Below are 17340 nucleotides of genomic sequence, written 5' to 3'. Positions count from 1 at the left end.
GCACTGCCACCTGGCTCTATGGCCTTGGCAGACCACTCACCCTCGCGGAACCCAAAGTCCAGATCTGTAAAATGGGTAGAGTGGCTGCATTAGCTGGAACAGCAAAAAGTGACTAGCTCAATGCCTAGCACATTGTAGGCGCTGAGGAAACAGGAGCTGTTGTAAAGTGGGCCTGCGTGTGAGGAGGAGGCTGGATTCTCCTTCCTGTCCCTCCTCTCATTCCTTTATTCCTGGACCTCAGTTGTCTCCAGGCCTCAGTTTCTCCCTGGGGTCTGCTGAGAGGTGGTGCCCCAGGAGGAGGGATGCTCTGCTCAGCCCTGGCCCTGGCCTAGCACAGGTGCCCTGAGCGGGGATCCGCCTGGAAGGCGCTGCCTGGTCCTGGTCTCCAACCAGCTACAGGGCGGAAGAGGGATTGAAAAGTCATCAGAGTTGAAATCTCCTGGAGAGGGAGCTCTGGCTGGGCAGAGCAGGGCCCTAATGGGAGCGGACAGAGGTAGCACTTGCCTCATTCTCTGTCCCTGGGGCTGTGGCTGAGGGGAGGATGGGCAGCATCAACCTCTGTCAGGGCCCTGCAGAGGTGTTTATGTTCAGTGCAGTCTCCTCCCTCCGACCCAGCTCAGGCTCTGGAAGCTGGCAGGGAGTCCAGTGAGGTCCCCACAGCACAGCAGCTGGAAGAGAACAACCCTTAATCCCAGGGAATGAATTCCAGCTGGGAGACCCTAGCCAGAGAAGGAGTCTGAGGCTTAGGACTGGGGGGCGATGTGTGAGGGTGAGTGGTTTCCGGGGTCAGGTCTGTTCTGAGAGAAGACTTCAGCAGTGGAGTGTGCGCAGCTCTCACCATGCCGCCTTTCACTTTATTGAAAATGAGTGGCATGTTCAATGTGGGTCTGTCATGAAGGGCTTTCTGTCTTTTACCAAGGTGTACATATATCTTAATAAATGATTTAAAACATATGGAAAATTATAGAGGATAATATAATGGATTACCCTGTACCCAAGACCTGGCCATATACTGATATCTTCCAGTAACAGTTTCAAAACTGTTTAAGAAAGAAAACTTTGCAGGCTGGCTGCGGTGGCTCATGCCTGTAATCCCAGCACTTTGGGAGGCCAAGGTGGGTGGATCACGAGGTCAGGAGATGGAGACCATCCTGGCTAACAGGGTGAAACCCTGTCTCTACTGAAAATACAAAAAAATTTGGCCAGATGTGGTGGCACGTGCCTGTAGTCCCAGCTACTCAGGAGGCTGAGGCAGGAGAATCACTTGGACCCAGGAGGTGGAGGTTGCAGTGAGCTGAGATTGCACCAATGCAGTCCAGCCTGGGCGACAGAGCGAGACTCCATCTATGAATAAATAAACAAATAAATAAATAAGAAAAAAACTTTGCAAATATGATTGAAGGCCCCTGCATACACCTCCTTGCCCTCTCCCTTCTCTTCCTCCTTGGAGGCAACCACTGCCCCATCCTGGAGATATCTTTAAATCTCTTAATTCCTGTGCACTTAAAAAATGCAGGCGGGGCACGGTGGTTCACACCTGTAATCCCAGCACTCTGGGAGACGGAGGTGGATGGATGACTTGAGGTCAAGAGTTGGAGACCAGCCTGACCAACATGGTGAAACCCTGTCTCTACTAAAAATACGAAAATTAGGCCGGTATGATGGTGCACGCCTATAATCCCAGCTACTTGGGAGACTGAGGCAGGAGAATCACTTGAGCCCAGGAGGTGGAGGTTGCAGTGAGCTGAGATCACACCATTTGCACTACAGCCTGAGTGACAGAGCAAGAATCTGTCTCAAAACAAAACAAAAATATATATACATATCCCCACACATAATATTTAGTTTTATTTTGCGTGTTTTCTTTTTTTAAGAGACAAGGTCTCCTCCCTCTGTCACCCAGGCTGGAGTGCACTGGTGTGATCATGGCTCGCTGCAGCCTCGACCTCCTGGGTTCAAGTGACCCTCCTCCTGCTCACCTCTGGAGTAGCTAGGACTATGGGCACGAACTACCACATCTGGCTGTTTTAAACTTTTTTGAAGGGACAGGGTCTCGAACTCTCGGCGTCTAGTGATCCTCCCTCCTCAGCCTCCCAAAATGCTGGGATTACAGGCGTGAGCCACTGTACCTGGCTTATCTTTTGTGTTTCATGCATGATAAAAACAGGATCATGTTGCACATGTTCCACTTGCTTTTTTGGCCCAGTGCCACATGGCTCTGTGGTTGCTGTGCTCATTTTCTTTGCTGTGTAATGTTCCACGGTATGACCATGCCCCTGTCCAGTTACTTGTCCATCCTCTGGTTGTGGGCACCCAAGTGATTCCACAGTGATCTTTCTGTTTCTACAACATCCTTGCCGACGTGTCCGTACGCTCTGGGGGAGCTCCTGGCGGCGCATGCCCACGTGTGGCATTGCAGGCCCGGTGGGAATTGGGGGAGCTCCTGGCGGCACATGCCCAGGTGTGGCATTGCAGGCCTGGGGGGAATTAGGGGAGCTCCTGGCGGCGCATGCCCAGGTGTGGCATTGCAGGCCCGGGGGGGAATTGGGGGAGCTCCTGGCGGCACGTGCCCAGCTGTGGCATTGCAGGCCTGAGGGGAAGAAGCCTGCAGTCTTTCTCAGTGCTGCCCCATTGCTCTCTACATTCTGCGCAGGGAATGGTTTCCAGTCCTGCCTCCCTGTTGGAATCCCCCAGGGCCTGTTAAACACAGGTTTTCACAAGGTGCCAGGGTCTATTAATATAAAATGGGGGGTGGGGAAGTCAGAGAAGGCTTCCTGTAAGAGGAGAATGAATGCTGAGACTCAGTGGTCAGGACACAGTGAGCTAGGTTGAGGGGTGCTGGCTGGCAGAGAGGTCATTCCAGGAGGAGGGAACAGCCAGGACAAAGGCCTGGAGGCCCGGAGAGAGGGCGTGATGTGCTCGTGTTTGGAGGTTGGCTGTTCTGCTCCTGGGAGGCTGCTGGGGCTGAGGGGGTGATGTGGCAGGAGCTGGGGACATGACAAAGGTGTCTTCTTGCCCGAAGTGGTAGCTCCTGACAGCCAGGTCTCTGGTTGCAGCTGGAAGGAGGTTTATGAGAAGCCTGAAGTGCGAGGAGATGTTAAGTGCTTTATAAGTACTTTGATTATTTTAAATTCCTTAAGTGGTTTTCTAAGATGGTCCTAAGTATCCAGGGACACAGACACAAAATCAATTAGGAAAGTACAACAAACCCAACAGGGGAAAAGAAGGGGAAGCCAGGAGCCCTCTTACCTGCCTTCCCTCCCTCCCTCACCCCCACAGGACCTGGCCAGGACTCCCTCCCTCACGCCCCAGGCCCTTTGCTGAGGTCTCGTGGAGGGAAAGAGTGTGCGTGCTGGGGAGGGGTGCCTGAGTGTCTCCTTAAAAGATGGGTTTCTCTCCTGAATGAGCCTTTATTCAGTGGCCTTGGAGGAGACTGGGTTCCCCAGGCCTGGCTTCCTCAACCCCACAGATGCAAAATCTTTGGGCATTCTTTTAAGTTACGGTATTACTGTTTGAATGTATCATACATTCCCATGGTTCAGTCTTCAAGGTACCAAGAGACACGCCCCCACCCCAGCCTGGCCCTGGAGGCAGCCATTATTCCCTGTGCACACTTCCAAAGAACCTCAGGCCTGCACACGGGCTGGGCTGCGTGTTGCACGCTTGCAGAGGCTGGGTTCTTTGGAGATCCTCACCACCGACCTAGCATAGGAAGGGGATTAAATGCATATATATGGCCCCGCGTTCTGCCACCTCTGTGCCCCCCAAAGCTGCAGTGCCTGCTGGGTGACCTTGCAGCATTCCCAGGGACACGCTTCGTCAGTGTGTAAGGACCTTTTTCTTTGTGTGGCTGCGTAGTGCCCCTGTTTCTGGTCTCCACATAATGGACATTAGGTGGTTTCCAATCTAGGCTCTGACAGAGCTGCTGTGGAAGTCTTTGCATGGGCGACTTTGCATGTCTCTGCAGGACAGACTCCTCCCCACAGAGGGCTGGATCAAAGGGCAGATGTGTTGGCAATTTCCCTTGATGTGGCCACCTTGCCCTCCTGCCAGAGAGGGGCAGGACTGGTCCAGTGGTGCCCTGTGGCTGGGCCTCCACCTCTGCAGGACATGCCCAGAAGGAGGCCCTGTGGCCGATCCCGACCTGGCCTCATGTAGCAGGTCAGGGACTTTGTCACCTCTTTCCCTCCCTCCCTCCCTCCCTCCCTCCCTCCCTTCCTCCCTTCCTTCCTTCCTTCCTTCCTTCCTTCCTTCCTTCCTTCCTTCCTTCCTTCCTTCTTTCCTTCTGTCTTTCTTTCTAAAGAACTTTTCTTATCTTTTTCTTTTTGACAGAGTCTCGCTTTGTCACCCAGGCTGGAGTGCAGTGGTGCGATCTCAGCTTACTGCAACCTTCACCTTCTGGTTTCAAGCAATCCTCCTGCCTCAGCCTCCTGAGTAGCTGGGATTATAGGCGCCTGCCACCACGCCTGGCTAATTTTTGTATTTTTAGTACAGACCAGGTTTCACCATGTTGCCCAGGCTGGTGTTGAACTCCTGACCTCAGGTGATCCACCAGCCTTGGCCTCCTAAAGTGCTGGGATTACAAGCGTGAGCCACTGTGCCTGGCCTCATCACCTGTTTCTTTTGTGGATCTCCACAGAATCTAGAGGGATGAATCACACGTTTCTATTTGTTTTAACAGAGAGATGTCAATATAGGAAAATAAATCTCAGTTCCTAAAAGAAGCGAGGCAGAGAACCTACTGGAAGTTAGCAGCAAGTACCTGATTCAACCATGACCATTTTAATCTTCATGAGAGATTAAGTTAGTGGGTTTGGTTCCAGTTTGTACAGTTGTATTCATTAGGTAAATGTTTACTGAAGATCTGCGACAGGCCCTCAATTTTGCTGTTGAACAAGGAGGTGGGTTTTTCCTTTGCTTTTATTTGCTTTCCAGTTCAATTAAAAAATGCATATTTTATGTGAACCTTGGGAATTAGCATGTGAGGATGGCCCACGGTTTTCAGGACTTTCAGATGCCTGCTGTAGGTGGCTTCTGGGCATTTCTTAGAGACTGCAATGGGACAGAGGGCCTGGTGGAGAACGGTAATAGGGAACTCAGGGATAAATCCCAATAGTTCACAATTTACAGCTTTCACAGTCACTTCTTGATCATTCCACACAAGAGTCCTACAATGCGATCAGGACAGCTTTTTTACAGATGAGGAAACTGAGGCCCAGAGAAGTTAATGTGTGGGGGGCCACCTCAGCCAGTTAGAATCAGAGCCGGACTTCGAATCAGGGTCCCAGGCCCCCAGCACAGTGCCCTGCCCCTGCACACACCTGAAAGTCATGAGTGTGTCCTCCTAGTCCAGCAGCTCTTAGTACAGGAGCCTATGGGTGCTTTGCAGGCTGGAATCAGGTCAGCCCTTGCTCTATCCCATTAAGCACAGAACAGGCAGCCATGGGTCCCTCTGTGAGTGGGACTTGATGTCCCTTAGGCCCTTTCTGTTGTGCTGGTTATAAAAGCCAGCATGTTTGTCGCAGGTTTGGAAGAAAACAGAAAAGCGTGAAGAAGCAAATTGAAATTGCTCACTCATTCTGCTATCCAGGGTGACAGCCTTGATGCGTATGTGTATTTCCTTCCAGCCTTTCTTCTGTGTAATTTACCAAATTGAGATCACAACATCTATATGGTTCTGTAGCCAGCTTTTGTCCATTAGACTACAGTGGTGAGCATGTTCCAATATCCTTGATTAGTCTTTGAAGACTGGCATTCATTCAATGGCTAGGTCATCACCCATGGGGGGCCCTCGCATCTTTCATGTACCACGTCTCGCTGGTGGCTGGATGTGAGGTCTTGGGGCTGCTTCCCTGGCTGCATCTGTGCGTTTCCAGTGGCCTCTCTCTCCATGAGGAGATGCGATGGTGCAGCCTTGGGTGCTGGGTGGTGAGGAGCAGGAGGTGGGAAGCCCTACCTAATTGGAGCAGTTATCCTGGGAAGGACAGGTGCTCAGGTGAGCTCCCCGTGGGGGCGGGTGAGGAGGTGGATGTGGCAGGTGGAGTGTAGGAGGTAGCCAGGTGTCCCAGGTGATACTTGGGGTGTTGAATGAACTGCAGGCATGAGAGCCAGGGACCGTGGCTTCACTTCATGCATGCTCAGGATGAAAGCCCCCTAAACCCCGGAAATTCAACTCAGGGATTTAAATCCAATGTGGCAGCTGAGGGAGTGGGTGGGCAGGGAGCCAGGCTGGCAGGGAGGGATGACCTCACAAGTATCCTTCACCATGGACAGGTGGGGTTCGTGGCAGGGGGGCCTGGTAGAAGGACGCAGATACCCCTGAGGCTCCCAGGTTAGCACGGCCTTGGAAGCCTTTTTGGACTGGCCCAGCCTGTCTCGCCCACCTCATCTTCATTCCCTCCCTCTGGCCCTGCCATTTTCAGTTCTGTTTCCCCTGAGGCCAGTCTCTGAATCCCCCCAGCTTCCCATCTGCTGGGCCTCTGCTTCTGATGGTCCACCTGCCCCAAAGAATGCTCTGTCTGCCTTTTCATTCCTTTACATTTTTCTTTAAAATGGAGGTACAACGTATACACTGTAAGATACACAAATTTCAGGTGCATGAGTCGTTGAACTTTTATAAATGCATGTGCCCGTATCAGACAGAGAACATTCTCATGAGCCCCTCCTAGTTCATATCCTCTCCTCCCCAAGGATAATCAATAGCCTGATTTCTAACCGTTTACTGGTGTCGCCTGGTTTTGAGCCTCACGTAAACAGAATCGTGCAGTGAGGTTTTTATGTCCGGCTTCTTTTGCTCACATTGTCTGTGAGAACCCCCTGGAGTTGGGTCTGTTGGTGGTTTGCTCACTTCTATTGCTCTGTACTCTTTCATTGTATCATTGTTTGGGTAATTCATAATTTATTTACCCTTTCTGCTGCCACTGGACATTTGGGCTGAATCCAGTGTTTGGCTATTATGAATAGAGCCGCTCTGAACATTTGTGTCTTTTAGTGGATGTAAACGCTCGTTTCTCATATACATATTTTAAGTGGAATTGTTGGCTCATAGGTTGCATGAATGATTAGCTTTAGGAGGTACTGCCAATCATTTTCCCAAATAGACTGTACCTTCTTGCCACCTTTCTTTGCTTTGGTAATCCCACATTTGTTCTGAGGCCCTTCTCCAATGCCCCCTCTTCTGCTATCCTGAAGAGAATAACCCTGGTCACTGGGGTGTCAGCTCTATGAGGCAAGGTCGTGTCTCTCTTCTTCCCTGCTGTGGTCTCCAGTGCCTGGAACATAGTAGATGTTTAATAAAACGAATGGTTGGATTTATGTGTCTGGCGTGTGCTAGGTGTTTTCACAGGTTATCTTGTGCAAGTCACCGGCTAGGAAGTCAGTATCACTGGCCCCATTTTACAGGAGAGGAGACTGAGGCTTGCTCAGAAAGCAGTGGAGGCCTGCGGCGCTGCCTGTCCCTGAAGCCGGTGCTCATTCTGCAGTTCTAGGCGGCATGTGTTTAGAATTTCTTGCTCTTTTTCAGCTCGCCCACTTTGATTTCACTCGGCCTCATATTCTAGTCCGGGGGTTGTTGAATTAAATCTCATGGGTGACCCAGTTAGTTTGTGACCCAGCCAGCTCCTGAAGGATCCGTCAGCTCTTTCTTCATTCTGAGCCTGTGCCCCAGAATGAGGGATTTCCAGGTTGGACAAGGGTGGTGAGGCCGCAGAAAACCCACTTGTATATGATTAAAGCCCTCTTCTGGTGCGGCCAACATTGGTACCTCATTTTTACCTTTTCAAAGTCCCTTTCCACTGATTGACCGTCCATGGAGGTCACAGTCTGGCCACTGTCGTTTGCATTCTCTGAGTGATAACAAATGGAGCCCAGGGAGGTGTGATGTGTCCGCAGTTCCTCCTGGAGCCTGAAGAACTAGGGTGAGAACCTGGAACTCCTCCTCCAGCCTAGCGCTGTACAGTTATTTAGGGAGGGCTGGGAGCAGGCAAAGGATTGGAGTTAGGCCCAAAACCCAGCAAGGCTTGTCCCAGGGCCCCTTTGGGAAGCTAGAAAGGCTCTTTCAGAGCATCGATTTACTAAATGGTCTTTTAGAGGCCTGAAAGGTTTGCCGAGTGTCTCGGGGCAGACCCCTGGAGGCTGCTGTCCAAGGTCCTGAACCAGGGCCTGGTGGCTGGGAGCGGGGGAAGGGGCAGCAATTTGGGCTTGGGGTGCTTATGCTTCCCAGAGGATGCGCTCCTGCCAGTTTTGGTGGGAGCTGGGCATGTGGCCGGGCAGACGGTGCGGGTGCCGTGATATTTTAATTGAAGCCTGGAGACACGGTTGCTCTCTCTACTGCGCTAACAATGTAGGGAATAAATAATTCAGCAGTGGCTGTGTTGTGCCTGCTGTCCTCACCCACGGGGGTGGCCACACGCATGCACACACACACACACACGCACACACGCACACATGCAAGCTGTGGAGTGGGCCAGGAGCTGCTGTTCTGGCTGGTGGCTGGCCCAGAGGCAGCACGTTGCCATTTAGGCAGGGCCCTGACCGTCTCTCAACCCTGGTGAATGGTGAATCTCTTTGCACCCAGGCAACCGCTGAGGAGAGATTAGCAGAATCTGGGGACAACTGCTCTTGGGTGCAGTGATTAGTGGCACTTAAAGGTCCACTTGACCTCAAACCAGCCTGAGATGCTGGTGACCTGGAGAAAAGGCCCCTCTTAATGGACACGCTCCCTGGGCTGTGTTTTGAATGGATTCCATTTGATTCAGCAAACATATATGGAGCTCCAAGTTTGTGCAAGATACTAGAGCAGGTGGTGGGAATGGGCAGGATTGCCAAGTGAATAAATCTGGGTCCTTCCTGGATGGGGAGGTGTGACAGGCATGTGATTTGCCACAGCTTGAATTGGGGTGTGGGAGGGCTGTGAGGGGTACAGGCGAGGGTCTAGGGGCTGAGAGGAGGGTGAGAGCAGTTCTGATGAGGTGTGCGTGGGGCAGCTCTTGCCAGAGGTGGAGCCGGGCAGTGTCCTCAGGGCAGAGGGTGGGCACAGGTGGGACCTTGGGCTTGTCTGTGACAGAGATGTGGCATGTGGGAGGGTTGGGCAGGGGGTAAGTGGAGAGGGGCTGGGGGACATCAGGGGGCTTAGGTCAAGAAGGTGGACTTGATCCTGCAGGATGGTGCCTGCCTGGATTTGAGAGTTAGAAGTATTCCTTTGGGTGTGGACTGGAGGGTTGGTTACAGAGCAAGGCCTGAAGCTGAGAGAGTGATGAGGAGACGGATGGAACAGTTCAGCCTGGAGATGATGGTGGCCCGGATGATGGCCTTATGCATGGTGACATCCATTGGTTCATATATCCACCAAACAGTTGGTGAGCATCTTTTAGGAGCAGATGTTGGGTTGGGCTGAGAATGCAGCAGAGTGAGCCAAACGCACACCGTCCTTGCCCACACAGAGCTGACCTTCTGGACACGGGAGAAAGACAGGAGACATGGTGTAATCATTTACATGAGTGGGGACAGGTGCTGTGGAGGGGACCTGCCCAAGGCCAGGGGCTAGAGAGTGGTGAAGGAGGGGAAGGGTTCTTGTACACAAGGCAGTCAAGGAAGACCTGGGTAGGGGACTTTGGAACACAGACCCAGGTGAGTGAGGAAGGCAGCCCGGTGGCTGGGTGGTGTTTTGGGTGGCAGGCACAGCCAATGCAAAGGCCCTGAAGCAGGAATGTTTTTGGCCCATCTGAAGAGCAAGGGGGTTGCTCAGAGGGGAGGGGAAGCTGTAGCAGGGCTGGGTCAGCAGGGCCTGTGGGCTCTGAGACAGAGGAGGACTTTTACTCCAGGTGCAGTAGATAGTCTTGGAGGGTTTTAAGCAGAATGACACAATTAGACTTACGTTTTAAAAAGTGCTCCCTGGCTGCCATGTGAGGACCAGATTTGTAGCACTGTTAGAGCCTTCAGCTACACCCTGCTGCCTTGCTTCTCCTTCCTCCCTTCTCCCGTCACTCCTCCCCGAGGGTCATCAGCCTCAGCCCTGCTCCACAGAAAGTCCCCGAGGAGGCTTTCAGAGGGCTGGGCCATTCTGCAGAGCCCCATCCTCCCTCCAAGTCCCACCCCAGTCCTCAAACCTCAGCCCAAGCTGGGACCTCCAGCTACTGCTAGATAAACCCTGCCCAAGAACCTGCATCTGTTTTCCTTAAAAAGTGGGCATTTCGACAAATATCTCCCTACCTGGGTCGACGTTAGGTTTAAATGGGGGAACATGGCCAGGCGTGGTGGCTCAGGCCTGTAATCCCGAGGTGGGAGAATCACTTGAGCCCAGGAGTTCGAGACCAGCCTGGGCAATGTAGTGAGACCCCATCTCTGCAAAAACAAATTTAAAAATTAGCCAGGCGTGGTGGTGAGCACCTGTGGTCCCAGCTTATCAGGAGGCTGAAGTGGAAGGATCGCTTGAACTCAGGCATTTGAGGCTGTAGTGCGCTGTCATTGCACTGTTGCACTCCAGCCTGGGCAACATCTCTAAAATAGAAATAAATGAAAAGAAAGGAAGGAAGGGAGGGAGGGAAGGGAAGGAAAGGAAGAAGGAAGGAAGGGAAGGAAGAAAGGGAAGGGAGGGAGGAAGGAAGGAAAACAGAGAATGTAGGTAAAAGCTGTAAATGGAAGGCCATTATTATTGCAATTTTCAAAGCCAGAGGGAATGACCAAAGGGAATGGTTAAGGACAGACCCTGAGAGCAGTTGTTTAGCAACCTGTGACTCCCAAAGACGGTCCTGGTGAAAACATAAATGGATTCAAAGCTGCAGGGAAGAGAAGTTTGGGGAAGCAGATGCCTAGCAAACTGACAGAGGAAGTTAGGGGTATGGGAGCATCCCTGGCTGAGAGGTGCGGTGAGGGCATCTGTGTCACTCCTATTCTTGGTGTTTCATGCCCTGGGCCCCAGGCAAAGGAGGGAGCCAGGCAGGGGATGGGGTGGGGGGCTGAGTCCTGTTTTCACTAGAGGTGTTTCCTGAGCCTCTCCTGCCGCCTCCAACCCCTTCCCACCAAGAAGCTGGGGCCAGGATAGTTTCCAGCTGGAACCTGCCATGGGCACTAAAGTGTCCTCATTTTGGGGGAAGCTCACACTCCCCACCTTCCACACTCAGGCCCTTCTGTTCCCCACAGAGAAACTAGTGAGTCCCCCCAGCTGCATCAGATAAGACCCAACAACAGGGACCTCCCTCTCTCCCACCTCAGGAGGGTGGTTGAATTAACTGCCTTTCATATTTTTGGCAGAGAGCTGTCAGTGAGACCCAAACAGGGAATGCACTAATTGAGGGTCTCCTTCTGGGAAACCCCTCTGATTGGCGTCCAGGAATCATGGGTCTGCCATGGCCGCCAGCCCGGCATGGCTTATAGAGCTGTAAGCAGGGAGATGCTGCCTCCCTGGGGCGGGGGAGAGGAGGAAAAGAAAGGGCCTGTTTAATTTAATTCTGTGTTTTATCGCTCGTTGGATAAATAACCTTCATTAAGATGGAAGGTGGGGGGATGGACAGGGAGAAGTTTGATTAATTTCAAGCTGGTTTCTCATTTGTTAATTTTCTCCCAGTTCAGCAGGATTATTAAAACAAATTACAGGCACTGCTCTCTCCTCCCTGGGCTGAAGCAGGGCTCTCGGGGAGTGATCACGTACCCTCTTCCACTACGTTTATTTAGGTGCAACTTGGGGTGAGTGAGGAGGCCTCCCCATTTCAGAATCTCCGGGCAAGTCTCCTTTTCTTATTGAGAAACCTCAATAAGATCTGGACAATCTGGAAATGGAACAGGTGGGGGTGTGCCGGGTCTGGGCACCCTCCCCCAAGCAGTGCCAATTCCTGGGCAGGCTGGTGACTGAGGAGAGAGGCAGTGCTGCCAACTCCAGCCCATGGTGCCCCGGGAGGCAGCCTCTGGGCATCCCCAAGCCGGTGCCAGTGCCCAGCGACCTTAATCCTCCTCCATCCCCACTGCCACCTGGCTGCTGCCCATGTTGACCCCCACCCAGCACATCAGCTCTCGCCCACCTTAGCTCTGCCCCTGCCCGGCTGGTTCTCCCATGGGCAGGACCCAGCCCTGCAGAAAGCTGTCCCCTGCTGGGGTGTTGGTGGGGGACAGCACTTTCCTGCCTACCGTGGGCAGTTAAGAGTTCCAGCTGCTTGATGGGCAGCTGGGCAGGATGGCAAGATCTGGGGTGGGTTATGAACACTCTCGTGCTCCCCAAAATGCACAGCATTTCCTTAATGCTGCCTTCACCTGTGCTGACTCTATGTGTGTGTTTGTGTGTGTGTTTGCACGGTTGGTTGTACTTACCACCAAGAGCCTTGTGAGTATGAGTCCAGGAGTGGCTCCTCATCCACGTGTGGGCACACCTGCCTGAGCCGCTGCTCCTGAATGTATGTGGGGTGGGGGTGTGTAGGGATGCTCAGTGCACCTGTGTGCCTGAGTGACCTTGCCTGTCTCAGAGCATGCCTCCACCGGCTCCTGGAAGGGCTGGATCCTGGTGTGTGTGTGTGTGTGTGTGTGCGTGCGCACGCACGCGTGTGTGTATGTGTGGTCTGTGTGTGTCTCCCCCTCCCTGGCCCCTGCTGCTGTCAGCTGATACCCAGATGCATGAGGCGGATTGTCTAGAGCTGCCCCCAGCCTTGGCAGACTGAGGGTGCCCATGGGGAGCCCTGTCTCTGCTTGGCTCCTTGCAGTCTGTGGGGCACAGGGTTCCCCTGGAGAGAGGCTGTCCCTTGTGGGCTCTGTCACTCCCAGCCTGCCTTGGGGGGAACTTCCTGCTATCTCCTCACCTCCAGGCCTGAGCTGGAGGAAGGCTGGGCAGAGGAGAGCTGCCAGGCAAGACAGATGGCCTGCAGCCTGGGCCAGGGAGGGGCACCACTTTGATCTCTGATGCCTTGGGGACTCATGAGCTGCAGGTGCTACCAGCCCAGCACCCAGGCATGGAGGGGAGGCTGAGGCAGACACATGCTCCAGGAGAGATGTGTCGTGTAAGGTGGGCTGAGAAGGAGTATGGTAAGGGGGCAGGGAGTGGGGCTGAGATGTTCGGCAACAACCTCTCTCATAATGTGACGTTCGATTAGAGATGTGAATGGTGCGAAGGAGGACATTCTGTGGAAAAGCCCAGTCGGCAGAGGGCACTGCACACGCAAACGCTGTGAGGCTGGCCATGCTTAGGGTGCTTGGGGACTGTCACAGGAGGCCAGTGTGGCCAGGTTGGTGGGGGAGTGGGGCTGGTAAGAGCAGAGGTAAGTGAGGCAGTGGAGCCGACGCAGGGCCAAGGCTTCCCTTCAATGTGGGAGGGCTTGGGACAACAAGTGGGTTTTTTTTCTTTGGTGGTTGTTTTTGAGACAGGGTCTTGCTCTTTTACCCAGGCTGGAGTGCAGTGGCGCAGTCGTGGCTCACTGTGGCCTCGACCTCCTGAGCTCAAGCGATCCTCCTACCTCAGCTTCCCAAGTAGCTGGAGCTATAGTTGTTCTCCACCATGCCTGGCTAATTTTAAATTTTTTGTGGAGACAGTCTTGCTGTATTGCCCAGGTTGGTCTTGAACGCCTGAGCTCAAGCAATCTGCCCACTTCAGCCTCCCAAGGGACACCATGGTTTAAGTGACGGTTGTGCCTGAACATGTGACCCACTGTGTCCCACATGTGTCCATGTGCACATGTGTGGACCTAGACCACCCAGGGAAGGGGAGCAGGCTGCTGGGGAGGTGTACATGGAACAGAGAGTCAAAGAGCCTTGGAGGTCCTTCCAGCTGAGGGCACAGGCAGGGTCTCCATGGCTCCAGAGAACTTGGAACCACATGAAAGTGACAGGGAGGCAGACTTCAGCTCAGTATCCTGAAAGCCTGGCAGCCGCAGGTGCTGGAATGGACTACTGTGTAGAGTGGTGAGCTGCCTGTTGCAGGAGGCAGGCCAGCAGAAGCCAGAGGCCCCAGTCAAGGATACCGTAGGGGGTAATCCTACCCTCCACAGCTAAGAGTCTATGGTTAAAGGCCCCCTTCCAGGAGACATGGGTGGGTTTGAACAGAAATCCGCTTTTGAGACTGGACAGCAGGCATTGTGGAGGTCTTGGAGGACTGGGCAGGGCTTTGGGCCCCTCTTTGAATGTACTCTGCAGATGCCCACTGTCTGCTGGTGCCCGGGAGGCCTGGCTGTGCCTGCTGACTGGGGTGGCAGGCCTCTCTGCAGGCTCTGCTCCAGAGGCAGCCCCTGCAGGGACCCAATGAGGCCTGGGTTGGTGGTGGCAGAGCTTTGTCAACCTTCTGCCTTTTATGAAGATTCTGGGGCAGGGGCCTGAGTGGGTGGGACAGGGTGGGAAGGGCTAAGATCAACGAGGGGTTGGCATTAGTGGGCCTGGGCTGCAATCAGCTGCTGGCAGCTGAGGACAGCAACTTCTCTCTAGTCCCCAGGTCCTCACCCCGAGTGGCGGGTAATAATTCCTACTGGGAAGGGCTGCTACAGGGGTGGCATGAAGGGAGATGACGGTGGAAAGCACTATCATAGGTGGGTCCCTGGAGCAGACCTGAGTGACGGTTGCAGGCACTCTACCTGACAGGGGACCTCGAGGTGCACTGGTACAGGAGGGGAGGTGAGAGGGAGGGATGGGGGGCTGGTGCCAGTGCCTTCGTGAGCGGGAGACCTCGGTGGGCAGCCAGGAGATGGCAGAAGCAGATCCTCAATACAGGGCAGGAGCTGACCTGTTCTCTGCCACATCCCAGCACCTGGCACACTGTGGGCACTCAACTGGACATTGGAAGGTCTCTGCAGGCGTGGAGGGAAGTAGAAGGGCTGCGGGGGAGGCCCCCCCAAATCAGGTCTGCCATCTTTCCAGAGAAGCTGGGAGGTTGGATTTCTGGGCTGAGGATCATAGGAGGCTGCCACGACAGAGCCAGAGGGTCTCAGGTGATTCCATCCAATCCTTATTTCTCTGTGGAGGCAGCATAGTGTGATGGCAGGCAGAGGCCGGCTGTGAGGGTTCAAGCCCCGGCTCAGCCACTTATCAGCTGAGTATCCCTGGGCAAGTCCCCTCCGCAGTGCACTGGGCTAGGCACTAGCAGCTCTGTCTGCAACAGGTTTCTGGTGAGGCCTAAATAAATTAATGCATAAGCAGTGCTAACAGCAGAGCCTGACACATCATAAGTGCTTGAGAGCTGTTAACTCTTATTATAGTGGCTGTTAGGATTATTCGATGAGAAACCTGGGGCACAGGAAGGAGGACCGTCTGCTTTGAGATCATGCAGTGAGTTAGAATTCAGGTCTTCCCATTGTGGCAAGCTCACGGAGCTGCGGAGTGTGGCAATGGCAGAGGTGGGGTAGGGTGGCCTTCTTCTCCTGCTCTGTGCTGGGTCCCTGCCCTTCCTCGCCCTGCCTGTGCCGCAGAGGTAGCTAGAGAACCCACAGCACCATTGTTTTCTTGAAAGAATGGGCTTGGCCCAGAGGGGAACCATGCAGCTGGCCTTGGAGAACTTGTTAGCCTTGTCTCCTGGCTCCAGACCCTTGTGTTTTTGGTGTGCTCAGTGTCTAGGCAAGGGCTTGTCAACCGTTTGTCAAAGGAGGAGACACCCAGGAGCCAGAGGGTTTGAGGGAGGGTCATATTTCTCTCCATCTCCGTAGACATCCCGGTCCAGGCTGCTGTCTCCTCTCACCTGGACCACTGCAATGGCCTCCTGCTGGTATCCAGGGCCCATCCTGCCCATCATGCTATGTCTCTCATCCTCTGTTTTGGCCTCTCAGTTTCTTGAACCTGCCATGGGCCCTTGGCCACAGGGCCTTTGTACCTGCTGCCCCTTCTGTCTGGGATGTGCTTCCCTCCCCTCTTCACCTGGGTTTTGCCTACCTATCTTCCAGATGTCAGCCAAATGCCGCCTCCTCAGGGGAGCCCTCCATTGCTACACTGACCAGATCCAGGACCTTGTTCCAGGCTCTCATCCCCATTGCCTCTCGGACATCACAATTTTGTGTGTGTTGGCGTGTGGGTCTGGTGAGAGGCCAGCTCTCCTGCTGGACTCGGTTTCACGAGCTCACAGCTTTGTCTGCTTTTGCTTACTGTGGCCTCCTGGTGCTTGCCGTGGTGCCAGGCGCATAGAGGTGCTCAGGAGGTATATTCTGAATGTGTCCATCATGGAGTGGAGCCATATTGCCTCCCCTCCTTGCCAGGTGCTAGAGGGAGTGGAAGGTTACCATGAGTACCTGTATGTGGGCCCCTTCCTGCGGGCACCACCAGAGATCAGGTCAGAGCCAGGGGCTGCCAGTGTCCAAGGACAGCCGTGGGAGGCAGCCAGGAATCGGCCAAAGATCCCTTGGGGTCCTTCTCACCCCTGGCTTCGGAGATACCCCCTGCAGGCTGAGTGCTCAGCAGCCAGCTCTGCCCCAGGGCCATTGAGGCCTTGCTGGGCGGAGGGAGGGGCCAGCCTCCAGCCGCCTGTGGTCTTGGCTGAATTGCTGGCTGCTTGGCCCATCCATTCCTCAGCTGCCTTATCCACACCAGGCCAGGAGTTTCCAAATTCTCTTTGCAAGCAGAAAATATCCCCCAGCAGAATCTTGAAGAAACCTGATGATGAGAAGCAGGTGAAAGCCGACCATTGCTCAGGCTCGCCTGTTTGTAGTTGTCATTAATAGTTATTTGCAGAACCTGCAAGATGACGGTGTGGGTGCCAGGCACTGTCCTAAGTCCTGGGGCTCTAGCAGTGAGCGAGGCAGATCTATCCCCTGCCCTCAGGGGGCTGATGTGCCAGCGGGAGGCAGACATTCCTCACTAGATGCGTGAGTGAAAGGTGTGGTGTTGCAGGAAGTAGTGTGTGGAAACAGCCAGTGCAAAGGCCCTGAGGTGGGCTCCTGCCTGCTCCTGCCTGTTCAGGAACAACATGGACGTTGGAATGGCTGGAGTAGGGTGAGTGAGGGGGAGGGTGGTAGGAAGGGAGGCCAGGGGGCTAATGGTGCAGGTCGTGTAGAGGCCTTGGGAGCTATTGAAAGACTGTGGTTTTTACTCTATGAGAAGGGAGCCTCTTTTCTTTCTTTCCTTTTTTTTTTTTTTTTGAGACTGAGCCTTGCTGTCTCCCAGGTTGGAGTGGAGTGGCGCGATCTCAGCTCACTGCAAACTCCGCCTCCCGGGTTCAAGCAATTCTTCTGCTCCAGCCTCCCGAGTAGCTGGGATTACAGGCACCGGCCACCACACCTGGCTAATTTTTGTATTTTTGGTGGAGATGGAGTTTCACCATGTTGGCAAGGTTGGTCTCAAACTCCTAACCTCAGATGATCCACCTGCCTTGGCCTCCCAAAGTGCTGGGATTACAGGCATGAGCCACCACGCCTGGCCGTGATGGGATCCTCTTTTTTTTTTTTTTTTTTT

The 17340-nt window shown here is 53.8% G+C and overlaps 1 protein-coding gene across 5 annotated transcripts in view; it reads left to right on the top strand.

Moving 5' to 3' along the window:
* GRM4 (glutamate receptor, metabotropic 4) overlaps positions 1 to 17340 on the top strand; it is a 171075-nt gene that overhangs the window by 46463 nt on the left and 107272 nt on the right. Inside the window, exon 1 of one of the 5 annotated variants that reach the window (XM_011986500.1) lies at positions 12883 to 12985. The exons of the other annotated variants lie outside the window; for them this stretch is intronic. The gene's annotated coding sequence lies outside the window, so the exon portion shown is untranslated. Of the gene's footprint in view, positions 1 to 12882; positions 12986 to 17340 lie in introns of those variants that run through there. 5 annotated transcript variants of the gene reach the window in all.

Source organism: Mandrillus leucophaeus, unplaced genomic scaffold, assembly GCF_000951045.1.
Source record: "Mandrillus leucophaeus isolate KB7577 unplaced genomic scaffold, Mleu.le_1.0 Scaffold3, whole genome shotgun sequence".
Classification (NCBI taxonomy): Eukaryota; Metazoa; Chordata; class Mammalia; order Primates; family Cercopithecidae; genus Mandrillus; species Mandrillus leucophaeus.
The sequence above is the reverse complement of the archived record's forward strand: the minus strand, read 5'-3'. Positions and strand labels throughout refer to the sequence as shown.